Below are 20940 nucleotides of genomic sequence, written 5' to 3'. Positions count from 1 at the left end.
TCAAGCTAATAAATCCATTAAAGTTTCAGGACAGAAGATCAACACACTAAAATCTCTTGAATTTCCATACTCTAACAAAAAGTCTGAAAAGGAGATTAAGAAAACTCCAAGGGGTGTCTGGGTGGCTCAGTGGGTTAAGCATCTGCCTTCGGCTCAGGTCATGATCTCAGGGTCCTGGGATCGAGCCCCGTATCAGGCTCTCTGGTCAGCAGGGAGCCTGCTTCCTCCTCTCGCTCTCTGTCTGCCTCTCTGCCTACTTGTGATCTCTGTCTGTCAAATAAATAAATAAAATCTTTAAAAAAAGGAAAAAAGAAAACTCTATTCAAAACAGCATCAAGAATTACAACGAGGAATATATTCAACTAAGGAAGCAAAAGATTTGTACACGAAAAACTACAGATGTTGCTGTAGGAATATAAAGAAGATAAGATAATATAAATAAGATAAGCATCCTGTGTTTGTGGTTTAGAACATTTAATATTGTTCAGATGATGATAATACTCAAAGCAATCTAGAGATTCATCGCAGTCCCTCACAAATTCCCTCCAGCATTGTTGCAGAAATCAGTAAAACCTACTAAAATCTATAGAGATTCTCACAGGACCCCAAATGGCCAAAAAAACCCTTGAAAAAGAAGAACAAGATTGGAGGACTCACATTTCCTGATTTCAAAACCTACTACGAAGCTATAGTGATAAGGACAGCAGGAAATGGAAGAAGGACAGTCATACAGACTAATGGACTTGAATAGAGGGCACAGAAACAAACCATCATATATAATGGCTCGCTGATTTTCAACAAAGTTGCCGGGACCATTCAATGGGGAAAGGACAGTCTTTTCAATAAATGGTTTTGGGAAAATTGGATAGCCACGTCCAAAATGATGAGGTTGAACTTTTGACTCACACTAATCAACTAATTAGGTCCCTTAATGAACCTACGGAAAAGTTTCCACGATGTTGGATTTGACAACAACTTCCAGGATAAGACACCAAAGGCACAGACAACAACAAGAGACAAACTGGGCTTCATCCAAATTAAAAACACTTGTGCAGAGGACATGATCGAGGGAGTGAAAAAACCCACAGAGAAGGACAAAAGAGTTGCAAATCATTTATTTGATAAGGGATTAATATCCAGAATATATAAAGAACACCTACAAGTCAACAATAAGAAAACAAGCCACCAATTTCATAAATGGCCAAAAGACTATAACTAGACATTTCTCCAAGTTAAACCAATAAACGACCAATAAATCCATGAAAAGATGCTCCACATCACTAGTAATTAGGGAAACACAAATCAAACCACCATGAGATGCCACACAAAATCACAAGTGTTGGTGGGGATGTGGAGAAACTGAAACCCTTCTGCCCCACTGATGAGAATATAAAATGGTGTGTCCTCTATGGAAAATGAAACAAAAACTCCTCAAAAAATCAAATGGAATGAACATAAGTTCCAGAAATTCTATTTCTAAGCACTAAAAGAAGTGGGAACAAGGACTCAAACAAATGTTTGTACACCCATGTTCACAGTGGCACTGTGGTCAATAGCCAAAGTACATAAACGACCTAAGTGTCCATTAACAGATGAATGCACATGCAACACGTAGCCTATCCATGCAAAGGAATATTATTCAGCCTTGAAAAGGGACATCATTTTGATGCACACTACGAAATGGATGAACCTTAAAGACATTATGCCATTTGGTAAGTCGGTTGCCAAAGCACAAACATTGTAGGACCTCCCTTCTATGAGGCACCTAGTACAGAAACAAGATGTAGAAGTTAGCAGGGGCTGGGGAGAAGGGAAGTGTGTTCAATGGATACAGAGCTTCTGTTTGGGATGAGGACAAAGTTCTGGAAATAGATAGCCATGATGGTTACACAAAACTGTGAATGTACTTAAGTCAACTGAATTACACACTTAACAAATGGCTAAAGTAGTAAATTTTAGGTTTCATATATTTTATCCCCAGTTTTTAAATATCAGAAAAGTTGGCTATTCGATAAGCTTCCCTTAAAAAATTAACAATCTCCGCTCAATTTTTTAAAAGATTTTATTTATTCATTGGGGGTGAGGCGCAAAGGGAGAGAGAGGATCTCAAGCAGACTCCCCACTGAGCACAGAGCCCAGTGAGGGCTGGATCTTACAACACAGATCCTGACCTGAGCCGAAATCAAGAGTCAGACATTCAACCAATGGAGCCACCAGGCACACCCCCACCCCCCAGCCCTGCTAAATATTTTTTAATACAACCATGAGATTCAGCAGAATTTCTTAGGATGCTAAAACGAAGATGGATAACACAATGACTGCAAACTGACTTTTATACAAACTTTTTTTTTTTCTTTTTTAAATGCCACCACGTTCCCGGTCACGCTAGTTCTACCACTTGGAGACTGTTGACGGCTTATCCATTTTGGTTTCTCTTGAGCAGTCATGCCTTCTCTCAGTTGTGTGACTCTGTGTAACCCAAGTGTCCGGCTGGTGAAATGGAACCCCCATGGCAAGGGCAAGCCCTCCATAAATCCGCCCTGCCGTCTACACTCAACAAAGACAAAGACCACGGTCACGATCTGTGCTCTGGTGGAGACTCAAACCCCCATTCTGCTCCTGAACAAAAAAAAAGAAACCCCAAAAACAAAACAAAAAAACCCCCACACTTTAAAATGTCTTATAGCAGTGCAGGGGTGACATCCTATGCCCCTTTAAAAGAGTCCCATATTCAAATCATCAGCTGATTTACCAAAATGATGTGCTCCACAGCAGGAGAAGGGCCTGACAGGCAGGCAGATACTGCAACTTTATACCTACAACAATAAAAGGCGTCCTCACGAACAGCTGTAGACTGACTCAGAAATTGTACCAATGACTGTTGTCTTTTCTCTTCCTTTCATGAAAGGGGCTTATGGATAAGGTCATCATGCTGTGTTGGTTTCATGTGTCTTTTGATTATGAATTTTGTCTGTTGCCAGAGTGCTATTATAAATAATGTATTGGCAGCTGTTCCCCCCCCCCCTTTTTAAAAGCTTTTACTTATTCATTTTTAGAGGGTGAGCAGGGGTAGGAGCAGATGTAGAGGGAGAGAAGAAGAGAGAGAAAGAGAGGGAGGGGAATGGACTCCCTGCTGAGCATGGAGCCCAATGCGGGGCTCGATCTCATGACCCTGAGATCATGATCTGAGCTGAAATCAAGAGTCGGTCACCCAGCTGACTGAGCCACCCAGGGATCCAGGGGATCTGTCCCTTTTAATGGAGTTTTGAACTTATGATGAAAATTTAAATAATCTTCACCATGAAGCTTGAACTTTCTTCCTTATTAGACTACAGTTTGGACAAATAGTTCAAGCAAAGCCAAAAGTTAGCTGATTCTAGAGTCAACATTTTTCTCAACGTCAATATTTACACTTGTGGGTCCAGCAGCCGAACCTCAACAATGCCTTTGTTCTTTCTGTTTCGTGTTTGTTTTTCCATTTTAAGGGCCATTTCTACTTCATTAAATGATACAACTGTCTTAAAATTTGAAAACATTGCACCAATAAAGCTTTTTCAGGCGTTCCTGAGACCCGGAGGGCTGGCACGCATATGCCTTTCACATCACAACCAACCGCAGAGTCGGCTGGCGGTGCATTTCAACGGCCCGGCGCCCTCCCACCAGGATGACCCCCTATGCCAGGAAAATCGGCTAGGACGCCGACAGGTCCGCTGAAGGACCCTCGCATCTCATGACCCGCCTGAGGCTCACGCTTGGCACCGTGCTCAGGTTCCAGGCAATTCACACCAATGCTTCCCCTTCTGATCTGTCCTCCTTCCCGAACACGCTGTGCGTGACCGACGAGGCTGACGCTTGGCGTGACGATGGGACGCAACCTACCAACTGAAAACAGAGTCAGGCTCGGGTTGGTAGTTAGGACCTGCGAGCATACAGGCTTCCCCTGCACACCTGCCCTCCAGGATGGAGAGTGCTGCCCACCGGACCTGCCACCCTGTCCCCACCTCCCTGCACCCACACCCCTTTCCTGCCTGGCTTAGGGCAGCAGTCTGAGACAACCACTCCCCTGCAAACACCTGAGCTCCCTCACGTGTCCCCTCCTCCGACCCACTCTGAGAAAACACAACTCCTCTGCTTACCTAGCCATCCTCAGCACCCCTGAAGTCACCGACCATGCAAGAAGGGCTCTCTCCATTTTGACTCAGCCACAAATCCAAAATGTGCATTTAGTACTACTGGGAAAATCGGGTACGTCTCCTTAGGGAATTTACTATGTCCTCTCCAGCATGTCCGTTTCCCACTTTCTGCTCACGGCCGCCTCTCAGGACACTCAGATGACACCCAGCACAGGCAGTGAAGGGCTCATTGTGCCACCACCCGGCTCCACGGTCACGGCCAGCACCTGAACTCAATCCTATCCCACTTGCTAGTTGGTAAATGCCTTCTTGTTCAAGGATGTGGTCTTGCTCCCTGCTGCACCCAGGACGGCACACAGTGGGGACTGCACGCTGGCGGGACTAACCACCATCCCTGTGCGTGCAGAGCTTAAACAATAACATTTAATTTAAAAATAAAATCGCAAAGAGAAGCTGCCAGTCTTAAGTCACTGTAGGACTTTTTACGAAGAAAGTGCTCCCTTCCATAAAAGCCAGAAGCCTGCTGTTTACCAGGAACAACGTAATGGACCAATGTTCATGACATATTAAGACAGTTACTTGTGGAGCTGAAAGCATAATATTCGCATTCTAAATCATAACAAACATATAAAAAGAAACTCACAATACTTCAACATCAAAGGGAAAACAGAAACCAGGCAATGAAGACAGCATTCAAAAAAGAAACAATGTATTTCGAAGATGGATGACATGTAGCAATAAACGTCAACTATCTGATTCCCTTCTTTTCAAAATAACAATCAGAACTATTCCACTATTAAAAAAAAAAAAAAAAAAAAAAAACACACTCAAAGCACGTGAAATAGAAATGGTTTAAAAAGAGAGCCAGAAAGGGACGGACAGAGACAGAGCAGGCAGAGACCCAAGAACAGGACAAAAGTCTAGCATGGTGACAAGCACAGGGACAGGCCCGGCAAAGCGCAGGGCCAGCGAGATGCTCACGCCCCCGAGAACAGCAGAGCACGCGGCCCCCAGTGTAGTTAACAATCAACCACAGGGCTCGGGCTTCACCCTCCACAGAACACGGGCTTCACCCTCCACAGAACACGACGTCTGCATGCAGGGGTCTTGTAGCAAATAAAGGGACCTTACACGTCGACAAGAAACTCACACTGAAAATAAAGGAAAGGGATGCAGTAGTTTTTAATCATATGGTAGCTTTATAGACGAAATAAATTTGGAGACTTCAATAGAATTAGAACTTTTATTATAAATATATACCAAAATCAAAATAATATTCAAAAAACACCCTTACAGGGACACCTCGGTGGTTCAGTCAGCTAAGCATCTGACCCATGACCCTGAGGTCCTGGGATCGAGTCCTGCACCAGGCTCCCTGCTCAGCGGGGAGTCTGCTTCTCCCTCCACCAGCCCTTCCTCCCTGCTCCTGTTCTTTCCTCTCTCAAAGAAATAAATAAATTCCTTTAAAAGAAGTAAGAAACATTCTTCTGATAGAAGACATGACAGATAAAACAGACAGAAACCCACACTCCTTCCGCCTTCATCTCTACAGGTAAAGAAAGCCATGGACTTAGACGTTCTTACTATTGATTATTTCAATTTGTCAAGACCGGAAAAAGGGAAAAAAAAAGAAAAAGATGGTTCCAAGTGCTTCCGTAGACCCGGCAGAAGGCTATATAGGGATGTGTGAGTACATGTGCAAACACACGCACATGCCCTCTCACTAGAATCATTCCCACTGTTGACAAGAGCCAAATGAAGCGCAGGGGTCAAGATCCTGGGGCCAGTGACGGGAAGGAGACTGAGGTGACTGAGGATGTGACGAAGCTCAGTCCAGAAGTCCACACTCTTAACTAGAACCCCACAGTCCCACGGTTTTCAAATTAGGGTCCCTGGACAGATGGAAAGACAGCACAGGCACCACCTGGGAACCTGCACACACGCACATGCTCTGGCCCGGATGTGGACCCGTTGAATCAGAAAGTGGGGCCCTTGTGTCCATGGCCTAACACCAACCACGGGGCACCCCGGGGGCCTGAGCTGCACCCCAGAGCAGCAAAAGTAAAATCTAGGGGATGCAGGCATTGTTTTAAGCTCTACGGTGTTCCCAATGTTGAGAACCATGGCTCTCGTCTCTTTTATTTACTTGAGTAATCCTTTTTTTATGATGTTTGCAAGGGGGGACAATTGGGAGAAAAATGCAATAAAGCTTTGAAGAGTCACATCTCACTTTCTAGAAGTGGGGAGGGGAGCCCACCCCAACAGGATGGAGTAAGCAACATAATCAGCTCCTCCAAATGCCACCGGAATCCCAAGGGCCAGATTCCCAGAGAGAAGCCGTACCTGGTCCACTTCCGGCCTTTCAAAAATCAATTACTTTTTCCTACACAATAGAAAGAATCCTTTCTAGAACACAGGCGGGTGGAGGGGGAAGGCCGGCAGGCCAAAGGGCCACCCTCACCCACCTACAGCAGAGACTGACCTCGGCACATCAAACTTCGGGGCTTCAGGGACAAGGGTCTGCATTTGACCCTACATAGGAGCATCACCTTTGACTTTATACTCTGTGTCTCTTGTAGGAGACTCTTTGGGATATTCTAGTCACATATCCACAGTTCCTTACCCCTAAGTGCTTTGGTCAGCCTCCAGACAGAAAATCAGTAAAATTCTTTAAATGAAAACTTGGTGATGGCCACACTCCTCACTTACGTTATTGGTGGGGGGCATCGTGCCCTCACATGATCCACGTGGGGACTTGATCGTGAGTCCCATCAGATAGGCCAGGAGGCTGAGCAGAAGCAGCTAGCCTTGGGTCACCCGCACTGGCCAAGTGTGTGGTCAGGGTCAGTCCTGGGGCAGTGCTCCGCCCACATCCTGGGTCCTGAGCTCGGATGCGAGGCCCTGGGAACAGAATCTGGTCCGTGCGAGCCAGGAGAGGCCAAGGCTGGACGCTGGTCTTCAATTTCCAGCTGCCTCCACCCGCAGGCCGTGGGGTCTGTTAACATGCACATGTGCAGTCCCGTGCTAAGGGCAAGACGGGGTTGCTAAGCCAGCCCCCGAAGGCTCCTGGAAGGAATGACCCAAAGGACTCGAGGTGCCAGCACTGGAGGAAGTTGAGAAACAACCAAGCGAGAGAAGAGCGAGGGCACCCACAGGGAACAGCCGGGACCGCACACAGGCAGAGTGGCCTCCCGACCTCCATCACGAACGCATTGCCAGGGACAACCACACTGGCCTCGGGTCATGCAAACAGAGGCGATGGGGGTCCATGAGAATGCCTCACCCCACCTTCCCCGGCCCGCCTTCCCAGAAGGATGGAAGGGACAGTCCCCACTTCCCGGATGAGGACACAGGCTTTACGATGAGGAAGGACCTGGCCAGGGCCACCCAGGGAGTGCAGGACCTTGCAAACAGGGAACACCCAAGAATCAGCATAGATAGTCGGCCTAGGAGTCGGAGAGGAAGGATCAGGAGCTCTCGCAGAGGAGGGCATCCCACCCTGTGTGACCGGGGACCCCAGGGGGAGAAGGAAAACCACTGTAATCTTAAACTTAAAATGCGGATTTACTCACAGGCCTAAAATTGGGGTCCTTTTTAAAGAACTTCCTTTTCCTGATATATACATACACACACACACGCACACACATGTGTGTGTGTGCGTGTGTGTGTGTGTATTCTTTAACTCATTAACGTTTTGTTTTCACTACTGGTGTCATTACTTAGAATAATCCTTGACGGTTGAGATTTCTGAATTATCATCAATTACTGAATGTTTGTGGGTGCCTTCTAAGGGACTGCTCTCTGCACATCCAAATGTAACAGGAGAACACAAATGAGAGACTGAATCACTTAAGTGAAAAAGGGAGAGATCACCATGACGGCGCCCACATCACCCACCACGTCCCTGACCTACCGCCCAGCAACCCATCCTTCACGGGCACACGGCGCCATTAACCCCACTGAAAGCCCTCGGGGTTGACTTCGCTGCCTGCACACCCGGTCTTCTAATCGTTGGGAAAGGAATTCAAACTTTATCAGAAAAATGAGGAAAGGTCTGTAAAACTGTGCTTAGATTTAAACACCTTGTACAACAGATACAAATCCAAGTCCTACGGATCAGCACCTCAAAGTACAGCACTTGTCCGTACGCTGAAACTCACTTCACAGACGGGGGACGTTCAGCTAAAGAAAGCTTGAGAATTTGCAGCCTCCCAAAGGCCTGCCGCTTCCTCCCTTCCCAATCGGCCCTCAAGTCCAGACCTGGAGCTGCCAGAACCCCGGTCTCTGGGCTTTGGAGAAGGGGGTGTGGGGTCCCCGACCCCCGGGATCCCCCTCAGGAGCCCCAGCAGTGGTAGTAACCCAGCTAGACTGTACACTGGCTGCTTCCCTGCGGAGTCCCTCTTGACCGCAAACCACTGATGAGTGATGACCAGGACACTTGGGGGCCCTCTGGAGCTGTTATGTTTCGTGCCAAGTGCAGGAATTACATATCCAAAAAACAAGTGATTAGGATCACTGGGTTTCACATCTTGAAAGCATTAAGGCTGCAGTGCCTTCCAGAGTTTTCCCAGGGTCACTGGTGAATTCAGCAAAGTAAACCCATTTCTTGGGCTCTCACGACACCAGACGCGTAGGGACTACAGGTCAGCAGAGCGAGACTTGCTTCCGCTCGCTCTACGAGGCATAGCTCAAATCCTGCAAAGCACGTGTCAGAGGAGGGTCCTGAATCTTGCGTGTAATGGCATTCCTCACACGGCTGGGAAAGTGAGCCTTGCGTCCCGGGTTTAAAGGTTTCTGACAGCTCCAAGCAGCGTAAATGTCAGCTTTGTTCTGAAACTTCACAGCCATGGCACGTGTGGGACCCCACGCACACCTGCTCCCTCACTCTCTCTCTGTCCACCACCTGGATGATCGGGGACAGATAACCACTCTTACTTCTGAGTGTGTTAATTGAGCGTGGCACCCATTCACACCTCGCAGAGAGCCCTGACCCATGAAGTCCTTCTCGGCTTATGCTCAGGAGAGGTCGTCCTGGCCAGAGATCAGCCCAGTCACAGCTCTTCCCCGGTGCCCCGAAGACGAAACACCCATTTCTGAGCTGTGTTAGCCCCCAGAGTGCACCACACGCCAACCCGCCAGGCCCAGAACAAGTCGCCTGGGAAGCCTGCCCCCAGCACATGAAGCTGCACCCTCCCGGAGGGAATGGCTCAGCATCCGTTCACCAGAGAAGACAGTCCGTAATTACAGGTTTCACTAACAGTGATTATCAGACGGGGGGCTGACAAGGAACGATGATCACAGGGCCACTGCGTGTCCCTCTGCCAAGGCCAGGGCTCAGTCAGTTAGGTCTGCACAAGCCTCAGATTTGGATCTCTTATTTTTTAATTTTTTAGATTAATTAATTTATTTTTTATCATGCTCCACATCCAGCATGGAGCCCAACGCGGGGCTGGATCCCACGGCCTGAGATCGAGACCTGAGCTGAATAATGAGATCCAGAGTCAGACGCTCAACTGACTGAGCCCCCTAGGCTCCGGGTCTGGATCTCCGAGATAGAGTTTAGCTACAGGGGGTTCTGATAATGTTTTAAAACAACCCAAATACGTTCACTTTCAATCCATTAGCTTTAACCAAAAAACTGTCTTTCCTGATGAATAATCCCAACATTCTGTCCTTGGCAGGACTTGAACCGCCACCGAGGGACACACGCTGGACCCTCTGCAGAAGCAACAAACCACATCACGAAGCCGCGTCTCTTCTCTTCTTTTTTTAGGGAGAGAAGCAGCAGGAGAGCAGAGGGGAAAAGACAATCTCCAGCAGACGCCATGCCCAGCATGGAGCCCCTTGTGAGGCTCGATCCCACGACCCCGAGATCATGACCTGAGCCAAAGCCAAGAGTCGGAAGCACAACCGAATGACCCTCCAGGTGCCCCGAGGCAGTCGTGTCTTCTCATATTCTCCGACCTGGGCTCCAAAGAAGAGAGGCACACGCACACAGCTGGTCACACGAGCACCACGACCAAGCCGCAGGAACTGCGGACACCCAGTGGCCTTCCCTTAGATGCTGACGGAGGCGGACTGCGGGCACCAAACACAGTGCTTCATCCCGCGTCCGCTCCAGAGAGCCGCGCTGCTAGATCAAAGCATCGGAGGGGCACAGGAGGAAAGTAAGACCATCTGGCTTCCCATAAAACCCACCTGTTTTACTATGAGTCCTTCCTGCTTCTGTGAATCGGAAAGGAAGGTGGGACCAGGCACCAGCCTTCTGCTCTGCCTCTCACATCCTCCTTAAGAGCAGGAGCCACGTGGAGCAGAGCCCAGGCCATGTGTGAGCCCAGCGCCCACCACTGTATGGCCTGGAGAAGGTCCAGGGTCCCTCATCACCCACTAGCTGGGGGTGAGATGGGGCCACCTAAGTAAAGGGCACGGCCGGCCAGACACGGGGTGAGGTCATGACCCTCACCGGCCTATGCACTCCGACCTTCGACATTCTGGCTTTAGGCAACACGCACACTGACTGTGGTAGCCGGGACAGGGGTCTTGGGACCAGAGCCCCGTGAGGACGGGGGCCAGCCCAGCTAAAAACAGAAGGATGTCTGTCCTGGCCCCACGGACTCTGAGCAAGAACAGCTCTGGTCTCATGGACAAGGCGAGACCCACCCCCACCCCTCAAAAAGGAAAAAGTGATGAAGGCACCTCTTTCAAAACCATCACGGGAAGTCCTAACTCCAACTACAGGAAAATGCACCACATGGAAACACCTATCTTTTACAAACTCTTGCTTTCTCACCTAAAAAAGGTCAAAACGGTTCTCTGCCACCTAGGTGACACTCAAAATTCTCCCAACTCCAACGTCCAGGAGGGCTCCACGCATAATAACCTCCTTCACATGAGACTCGGCTTTTCGTTCGTCATGAATGTCACGAATGGTCAACAGTCTTGAATGTCTAATGGTAAAATGGAATTTTTCAATTGTTCCGCTGAAAAATGAAACAGGTTTGTGTCTACACGGGCCACACTAGCCCCACGCTACCAGGGTCAGGATAAATAACCACCAAGAGTTTCTCCTCTGAAGTTTGCAATCGGCAGGATGTGCCAATCTGAGAGCAACACTTCCCCCCACGGGTCCTACACACGGCAGGAGCCGCGGCAGCAAGGATGTCCCGATGAGCTATGTGCGGGCATCAGGTCACCCGTGGACACAGCAGGACAAAGAAGGCGAAGCTCTGGAATGCCACCCTCGTCTCTGTCCGCCGTGCCATCCCCGGGACCAAGGCCTGCTGCTTCTGCCAGCGCGGAAGCATGGAGCTCGGACACAGAGTCACCCAGTCCCCGCGGGTTCGCCGTCACCGTCTCGCCGCACGTTATTACCGTCATTACAGGCCTCCACCCTAACTGCGACTGTGACTCAGAGAAAAATGAATCCTCCTTTACCTCGGAGTGCTCTGCGGCAGCCTGCCGGCCTGGCAACCCCTCAGGAACTGCGTCACCAGGCTCCCCTGCCCCAAGAAAGAACGGGAAATCTCTCTTGAAGAGAGGTGACAGGTGTGGCCCTCAGATCGTACCCAGGAGCCCCACGGGAGCTCTGCCTGGTGCAGAGAAGAGGGCCATTGCCTGGGGGCCTCGGGACGTGAGTAAGAACACGGCGGTGAGTTCCTGGTTCCTTTCACCTCCCACAGATTCCCGGACAGAGCACGGCACAAGTCTCCAACTGGAAACCACCAGCAGACCTGCACAAGAAACGCTTCCGGAAAGCCTGCCCTCCACCCCATACAAAGGATGGGGGGAGAAAATGGTTCTAACAAAACCAAAAGCCTTGTCCACAACAGCCACCCTATTCTACCCAACAGCACTGGAAGGACCTGCCCACCCACCCCGGTCTCAGCAGGGCACGCAGGGGCTCATTTTTCACACCGCCCCCCATCCAGCCCTTGACTTGGTGGGAGGGGGGGGTCCCACTCAGATCCCCCGGCATAGTGTCTGCTGGCCAAACAGGAAGTGATCTTCTGCGTCCCACCCAGCGGAAACAAGACAACTGATCCCTCGCAGGAGTATGGCCAGGAGGGGCCCCTGGGGAGCTCTGCCTCCACTCCCCTCCAGCATCATAAAAGGAACAAGGAGGGAGAGGTGGGCTGAGTCGGCATCTCTGCCCCTCACCCACGCCTCCCGTGCCAGCAGGGTCTGGTGGGAGCGGAGTGACCCCCGACAAAGGACAAGGCATGTGTGTACACCCTCCACTCCCCGATCCTGTTTCCAGGGGGCCCAGAGGGGAGCGGAATTTCCCCTACACTCGGCTGCGGAGAGGCAGTGCTCTGGGAAGGTGTAGATGTCCCCCTGAACTGTGACAAGGCTGTCCTCAGGTGACAGTGGCCAGGCCCAGCAGGCAGGGGCCACACAGCCCCACACAGCCCCGGAGCAATGCTTCCACGGGGAATGACCTGCCATGGAGATGAAGCAGGATCGTGACGCTCACCCTAAACCCCAGATGCCCAGAGTACAACCGAAGTTCACCCGTCACTCCAAGAACAAGATCCCTTGTGACCAGAACAGGAGAAGACAGCCACAGATGCCCATGGTGACAGGAGTCCGGTTGGAACCAGCACGGGTTTCAGAGCAGCCGTCTTAAGAAAGCCTTTCAAACAAGGACGGACTCTCCTGCCACAGAAGAGAGCTGGAGAGCTGCATCTCCACGGGACCCGCAAGCCGGGCGCACCGGGCTCTCTTTCTTGCTTCCTGCTGAGGCCGTGAGCTGTCGGTTCCTTCCATCAGGGAGCCAGGTGCCGAGACCCAGCACAGCCCACAAGGCCATCCGTGGTGACCAGATGCCAGGACTACCAGGAGCTGACAGGGGCAGAGGTCCGGGGCCGCGCGCCGCGTGCATGGCGAGGGAGAGGGGGTGGCGCCCCGTGTGAGGCAGAAATGAAACAACACGGGCACTCCACGCGACGACACAAAGTCTGCCAAAAGAACGTTAAGGATGGTTCCAGCTCGGAGCGGGCGGCAGAAGCACAGTGAACAAGGGACAAGAACAAGAGAGTGCAGGAAGAGAACAGCGTGCGAAGACGCACGTGGTTCTAGAAGCCACGAGGAGGAGCAGGCCGGAGAGGAAGACGCCACAGCACGCATGCCAGTCCCTTCGAGGTCTCTCTGCATGGACGCTGGCCTCAAGCCGCAGCAGGACTGGGACTCTCTGCCCTTGGAAAGAGGAAGACAGAAGTTGCTCCATGTGTAGCTCGGTCCTGAGAAGGTCTGGGAGTCAGTCATACTGTAAACGGGGAGGAAGGACCCGTCAGCACCGCTGGGCAGAGGAATGGCTCCTGCCTCCACAGGGCCCGGTCTTGCTAAACAGGTCACACCAGCCAGCAGTAACTAGCCCTCCTCTGGCTGCGTCCCCAGGGTCGGAGGCCCAGAGACGTGCCCCCTGTGGAGCACAGGGGACCGGGTGGGAGCCACAAGGCTGGGGCGGGCCCACCTCTGCTGTCAGGCGAGAGCACACTCTGGGAGGAGCCCCGCAGACGGGGCAAGACAGTAGACATGGGGCCTGGGGATGCGACGCCCTGACCCAAGTCAACCACCCCTACGAACTCTCCAACAAGAGCAACACAAGCAACAAAAACTTGGGCCAGGGGACGGCCGAGCTGTAGGCCCACCGGGGCCTCCGAGGGATCAAGAGTGGGAGAACAGACATCGGGCAATGTAAGCCCATCTGTACCTTTCCCTGTCTCCCATGACGACCCCAAAACAAACAGGGTTCTTGGGACGCAATGACAGTGAAGAACAGAGGGAGGGTGGCCCTAATGCCCCACAGATCTCCCCGCACTGTCGCTCACAGCCCACAACCCTATCCCTCCGGGATCACAATCCCCATGGTGGGCTCACCCACATCCAGATGCTTCGTGCCCTGGTCAGAGTCACCACCCACACTGAAGCCTGTAATTTATTAATTTCCCTGTTGGCCACTAAATGGTCACTCTCAGACCCTCTTATGTGGTGTTTCAGCATCTTCCTAAACCCCCCCCGCCCCGGGGACAGGGCTCCCAACTCACAGATCAAAGACAAACGAGTTCTTAAGGGATTATCTTGCTTCTAGGACGTTCCACATGTGCCAGGGCTGTGGCCAGCCGGAGGGCCCAGAGCCCTCAGCACCTCGCCTAACACAGCCTCTGGTACCAAACATGGGCTCTCTGGAACTTACCAAATGAGCAGAAAACGTCAGGAAATGAGAACCGATCGAATGGTTTCCATCACACATGTTACACGCCATGTTCAAGTTAGCAGAGCCTAACTCGGGTCAGACTGGTTCTCTTTGATGCCGGGGATCGTGGAGGACGCCATGGAGCCATCCGTGTACCGGGCGGGGTGGGCACTGCCTTGCAGAGGACGCACAGTAGACCTCCCAGCAGAATGGCCTCTTGTGCAGCCCGTAGACCTGACCTGCACCTCCCCCGCCCCCCTGCTACCTCTGTGTCGCAGGTAAGTACGGTTTTTAAATCGTCTGTCTGGGACTAAGGATGCAGTGAGGCCAGGGATAATATAAACTGGCTTTTAGGGGTGTCTGGGTGGCTCAGTCGGTGAAGCGTCTGCCTTTGGCTCAGGTCATGATCTCAGGGTCCTGGGATCGAGTCCTGCATCGGGCTCTCTGCTCAGCAGGGAGTCTGCCCCTTGCTTGTGTTCACCTGCTCTTTCTCTCTCAAATAAATAAATAAAATCTTAAAATCAAAAACAAAAACTGGCTTTAAAAAAATCTAAGAGTTTCTACCTTGGACTCATCCCTGGAGAAGCCCATCATGAGAGCTGTCAGTACCACAGGGGAGACACGAAGGCACCCCCATCCACTGTCCAGCCATCCCCCCAGACCCAAGGGGCTCCAGGGCCCCACAAGCATTAGTGGGACCGACACCTGCTGCGGGAGAGGACATCACATCACAGTTCAGGCTAAGAAAGGGTTTTGTGGCTGAAATGTTTTTGGAAACACCCTCCCCAGAGCAACCTTCAGGGATCCACCCCTTAGTCACGACACCCACTGACCTCTCTGGGCACTCTGTCACCCACCCGGGGACGGGTGGCCCCAGACCCAGCTCCCCACTCCCGGAGGACAGACGTGGCATGCCCTACACCGTGCTTTCCACGCCGGAGGAGAGGACCCCAAGCCTAAGCGCCATGGAGAATTAGATTTCAAGCCCCCGACAGGAGGATCAGCTGTGAAACGAGACTTGGTTTCATTGTGTGCCTGAGCCAAGAGGTCCCGGCGAGGCTCTCGGCACCCAGGGGCTCACAGCTTTGAAGAGCCGCGTTCAAAGGCTAACAGGGAAAGGCAAGGACCCGAGGTGAAGGCTGGTCAGACTATCCAAGAGTGGGGACAGGAGAGGCCAGGGACGCTTCCTGGGTCTTCCCGGATGTGCATCTCCCGCATGGTGACGACCCGCCAGAGACCCTCAGGGAAGCTCAGCACCGCACGTTAAGAACCCCCAGGTCCCGGCAAAAGGACAGAGGCAGCGGGAAGGCGCACAGGGGCCCAGCGGATGGCCGCCTCCAGGTGGGAGCATCAGCCCGCCCCTCTCCCCCACCCCACCACCCTTCTTCTGCACCCCATCCCCCGGAGCTTCAGGACTACCTGGCCCCCCAGGAGAGCAAAAACAGGGCCAAGACAAGCAGCAGCTGTCCAGCACCTGTGCCCCAGGTCTGAGACGCCTAAGGGACAGAGCCGTAATCAGCCACGACCCACTTCCTCTCCAGCTCATTCACTGAAGACTGAGGGCACTGGTCCTGCAGGAAGGTGGGAGAAGCTCGAGGAGGTCACAGTTCACGGGAGCGGGACAGGGGGCAGGAGGAGGAGAAGCTACAGCTGTTCCCAACCATGTGGGGGACGTCTTCTCTGCGAGGGCTCACAGGGGACAAAAAAAACCTCACACCCCAGAATAAAAACTCAGTTGCCATGCTAGCTATCCAGAGAGAAGGAAATGCAAGCCTGTACCCTCCCAGCCCAGAACAGGACATGTAAATGTCGTTTACCACCTAACACGAGGCTGACGCTCCAGGGAGGTGTGAGGAATAATCCCAATTAACCGAAGAATTGAAGCCCTCCTGTTGTGCGCTGTACCGTTCAGGGAAAGCAGAGCGAGTCAAGGGTCGCGGAAAGAGGCAGCCTAAAGTAGGCAAGCTGGACAGAAAGGCCGTGGAGCCCAGTTCCTCAGCCCGGGGTCCCCTCGGTTAGGGGCCAAATCCACATGCGCCCACGCAGAAGCCTAAGCTCGAGCTGCAGAACATTCTGTATATGGAGAAGGGTCTTCAAAGGGGTGATTAAGGTCAAATGAGGTGACAGGTGGGCTGTCGTCCAAGAGGACTCATGTCCTTCTAAGAAAAAGCGATTAGGACACAGGCCCACACAGAAGGAAGACCACACTCAGAGCAGGGAGAAGGCAGCCGTCTCCGTGCCAAGGAGAAAGGCCAAAGCCACCTTCCGTAGAGGAATCGTCTCCGCTCACCCTTGATGTCGGCCTCCCGACCTCCAGCGCTGAGCCAAAACACACGTCAGCTGTTCACGCCGCCCAGGCTGCGGTATTACCTCCAGCAGCCCGAGCTGAGGGACACTCTCTCCCGCACCCACCGTCCTCCCTGGGAGTGAAGGCTTGAGCAGGAGCGTTTGCTGGAAGACTGTTCTGGCCTCGGTACCCCACTAAGACACCCACAGGGGACAGGAGAAGATCCCCACACCCCCGCCGACCGGGACTGGAGGAACGGTCCGTGCCAGCCTCTGAGGGCTCACATGCACGTCTCAGGAAGCCCAAGGCGGTACCCCCACCCCTCCTGATAGAACACGAAGGGGGGCCTGGAGAGGGGGAGGCGAGCGCACTGGGCACGAAGCGTGGCCTGCGGAGCCCGACGAGGCCCAGCGAGGACGGGTCTCGGGCCACCCACCTCGGCCCAGCGAGCGAAGGCGGGGAGAGGGGCCAGGGAGAAGCAGGTACAGAGACTCCCTGCAGAAACCCAGAATAAAGGAGCCACTGTTGTGCCCCCGCCTGCGATGGCAAGCACTTACTGACCTCGCCTTATCAATATTTAACAGTCGATCCTCCTACTAAGACGGATTCGTGTGTACCGGTGCAAAACCCAACGGACCTCACCTGTCAGGGGCTCGCCCGGGCTCGGGTGGTTTGGCAGATGGTGCAGCCCGACCGAGAGGACCAGGTGAGACCCCGCTGCCAGTCACGGTCACGGCACCCGCGCTCCCCACGGCGCCCTGCTCCGGCTCAGCATGACGCTCCGCTCCAAAGCTGAAAGTCAAAGAGGCCGTCACTGAGCGCGTGGAACTTGGGGGGACGTGCATTTTATGCTCTGTACCCAAGACTAAAAATCTTTTAAAACAGACACACAGGATATTTTTTTCAAGAAGATATAATTTAAAAAATTCTTCAAAGAGCAGAACGAGAAAGAAGTCCAGGAGGAGTAGGCTTCTAGTTGCCATGTCAACGGCCTGCAGAGCCAGACGCCTGCAGAGACCAGAGACGGGAGAAGGGAGAGGGGCAGCTCCGGGTCCCAGGCCTCAGTCTGCACATCCTCCCCCTCCAGCCCAGGAAAAGCATGTGCCCCCGAGGTGGGCGGGGCAGGGAATGCACAGACCTTTGCCCTCCCGCAAAGTCAAGTTCACCTATAATTCATGCTTCGAGCCCCGATCAAAGCCCACATCCTTCCCAGGCTCCTCTCCCAGACAACAACCCTCATCCCATGCCACAGAGACCCTCCTGCATCTCAGCCCAGGCACCACCCCGCAGGGCAGGCAGGCTCCACTGGGCACCACGCATGCGCCTTGCGCAGGAGGGGCAGAAGCAGGTGGGCCTGCCCTTTGAATCCTGGTTACTGGCTTTGATTCCCTCCACAAGTCATCTTTCCTGAGGGGTGAGCAGGAGGACTGTTCTAGGCTCCCGGGACAGTGTCAGGACCAAGACTAACCCCAGCCCGGCTGGAGGGGAGTGTTTGGCCACCGGAGCACTCCCGGACGCTGGCTCCTATGCAGGGCAGTGCACAGAGGGCCCACGTCCCCGAGGACGGTGATCCATCACTCAGAACACCACTGACTCTTCATAGGTCACACGCAACACACTCCCCTGGGGACTCCGTGGGGCGATCAGCACAGAGCAAGCCTGAGGCCAGAGGCATCTTCATCACTGCCACTGCCTCTGCGCTGGTTCAGGGCCTGCAACGTGGGTGCCCTTGGGGGGGATGAGATCCCTAAAGTAACCCTCCCTGATCACTCCAAGTGCAGACAAACCCTGAATCTCTGACCTGCTATGGAAGAAGTCGCAGAGCTAGAACACAGTGGGGGAAGGATTGGGCACGGGAGCCAGAGAGAGAGCCTTATAGCTCCTGACACTACCCCGTCTCAGTGGGTGACATCTGGGTGAGATACTGAGCCTCTGAGTCCCAAAAATCAGCACCACAACAGTACCTCCGTCTAGAGCTTTTATGAGGGAGAAATGATCCAGGCTGTAAAGATATGGGGTAGGACCCAACGTTCAGTAAACATTAAAGGAATACGAGATATCATGAGCCAGGACGCGTCCCACAGTTGCCCCACGATCAGGGGCCAAACACGCTGGCCACCAGCACACTATGAAGCCTGCCGGTGTTCAGACAGGACGCTGATCTTCTGAGGAGGGAAAGGGGGACACAGGATACACGATTACACGCGTGATCAACACTGAAGGTCACCTGTCGAGGCGAAGGCGTTGTAGTAAAGGGCCCCTTGCTTTCACTCTCAAAGAATCCCTAAGTCTGAATGGGTTACAGCAATTACATCCACTGCAACATCTCTGAGCTCTAGTAGCTAAGTGACCACAAATTTCAAAAAAAAAGTGTGTGATCAAACATAGGCTTGGGAGGTTTGCCTTACTTGTAACAGACAACATAAATTCATCTATCACTGGAGAAAAAGGACGGGCAGTTGCTTGTCAAACACATTGCCATTAATCATTTAAGCTCATGACTCATTGACGCCATTAACCATTAACTCATCAAGCTCACTAACCATTTCTGTCTATTTTTAAGAAAGTGAATGTTGAACTTCCCAGTGGAGAGCCCAAAGACAGGCTGAGTTCTGACCGCGGTGAACCGGCAGAGCTGAGATGTGTCCTTCTCAATGTCAGGACCAAGCAAGGGCCACAGAGCATGTGCCACCAGCAAACCTCCAGGCACCGCGAGCAACGGCCCGTCCACGCCCAACACCAGCAGAGCCACTGCCAGGGCCATGACACTGAGCAGAGTCACGGACACTCTGCACCCTTCGCCCCTGGGTCAAACAGCGCATCTCCTGCCCGCTCCCCACCAGATACAATGTGAACCTGAAATCCTACGTCCGTGAACTTGGGTGAAAAACCAACGTCTTAACCGACTCCCAAAGCATGTCAGAAACAAAGGATCCCCGATCCCTGTGTACTATCTGTGGTATCTTCCAAAACGTCCAGACACCCAACAAATCCCACCTTTCGTGATGAGGACATTCAGCGGGAGTAGTGACACGGCTCTGCAATAGTCTAGGCCTTGGTAAAAGGGGACAGAAGCTCTTCATTTAAAAAACTTAAATTCAGTACCTTACGGATAGCAGAGTTCACTTGTGACAGCAAACAGAACAACAAACGGAGAAACGGATCAGTGGAAAGGAACCGAAGGAAAAGTCATTATATAATGTCAGAATGCAAGTGCCGGAACCTGAAGCCAGCCTAAAAGAGAAGCAAAATTACGCAGAAATGCCGGAGCTCACACCGCTTTAAGTGGGTGTGCCTGCAGGTGGGACACGCCATTCCAGAAATGTCACAGTGACCTTGGCCGCACCCAGATGCCAACATCGTCCTTTGGAACCATCCAACACACGGGAAGCATTCAGCAACAACGCAGGAGGGAGGTCGTGGCCGGCGTCCAGAAGGCCCTCCCTCCGTGGCCCGTCCACCAGCGACCCTCAGGGGCTCCCACAGGGATGGCAAGTTGGCCCAGGTCAGGGAATCCCACCCAACTGGCCACCATCCCAGAAGTCACCCCGACTTAAGAAAAACGTACGCGTGGGTCCAGACGGGGATCTCAAGTCCACGGTTAAGCTGAAGCACGGATCCTCCAGTCCTCACCGTGGGGCCTCCAGGAGCGGGCCCTCGAGCAAGCTCAAAGACCGGTGACCCGAGGCCTCCCCGACTGGACATGCAGCAAGACGGGCTTCCGACTGCAAAGAGGTAGGAGACCCCAGACCCAAAGCCAAAGTCAGAGGAACAGCAAGGGGCAGGGGAAACGCATGCGCCCACAGACGCAGCGACTGCACGGAGAATGGGTGCGTGCGCACACACACGTTTTAGCTCCATCCCAACAACAGAAGCACAGCCCTACATAAACCAGAGAAGTTGCAGCCTGCCCGAGACATGGAAGAGCCCTGGATTAATGGAAACAGGCAAAGTTCCCAATGGGAAGAGGACACCTCACAGAGATCCGATGCCCTTCAAAGCAATCAATTGAGAAATGAAAGTTCGTTTTGTAAACGAGATGCGGTTATCAACCTAAACGCATTAAAACGAATGAGATCAGTCACGAGTCTGCGATTGGTGCACACTAAGGGAGAGCTGCCCTCCTCCCACAGTAAATTATAAAGCAAAAATCGTCAAAATAGTGTGGTACCAGCACAGAGCTACAAGCAAGAGCGTTCATCCGAAAGGGGCTGGCCAACAGGAATGTTTGGGTTTGCAGCACGTGCTCTAGGAAGACCGTGTCCGAATCATCAGGCTTCCACACCCTGGCACGCAGGATCCGCAGGGCTGACACTCCGGGGTCG

General features: G+C 52.6%; 1 protein-coding gene across 2 annotated transcripts in view; it reads right to left on the bottom strand.

The window, feature by feature from the left end:
• Positions 1 to 20940, bottom strand: part of LOC111157052 (growth factor receptor bound protein 10) — a 170519-nt gene that overhangs the window by 121160 nt on the left and 28419 nt on the right. The window contains exon 2 of one of the 2 annotated variants that reach the window (XM_022518265.1): positions 17258 to 17407. The exons of the other annotated variant lie outside the window; for it this stretch is intronic. The gene's annotated coding sequence lies outside the window, so the exon portion shown is untranslated. The remainder of the gene's footprint in view (positions 1 to 17257; positions 17408 to 20940) is intronic. 2 annotated transcript variants of the gene reach the window in all.

The sequence above is a fragment of the Enhydra lutris genome, unplaced genomic scaffold, assembly GCF_002288905.1.
Source record: "Enhydra lutris kenyoni isolate GAN:26980312 unplaced genomic scaffold, ASM228890v2 scaffoldscaffold51, whole genome shotgun sequence".
Lineage (NCBI taxonomy): Eukaryota > Metazoa > Chordata > Mammalia > Carnivora > Mustelidae > Enhydra > Enhydra lutris.
The sequence above is the reverse complement of the archived record's forward strand: the minus strand, read 5'-3'. Positions and strand labels throughout refer to the sequence as shown.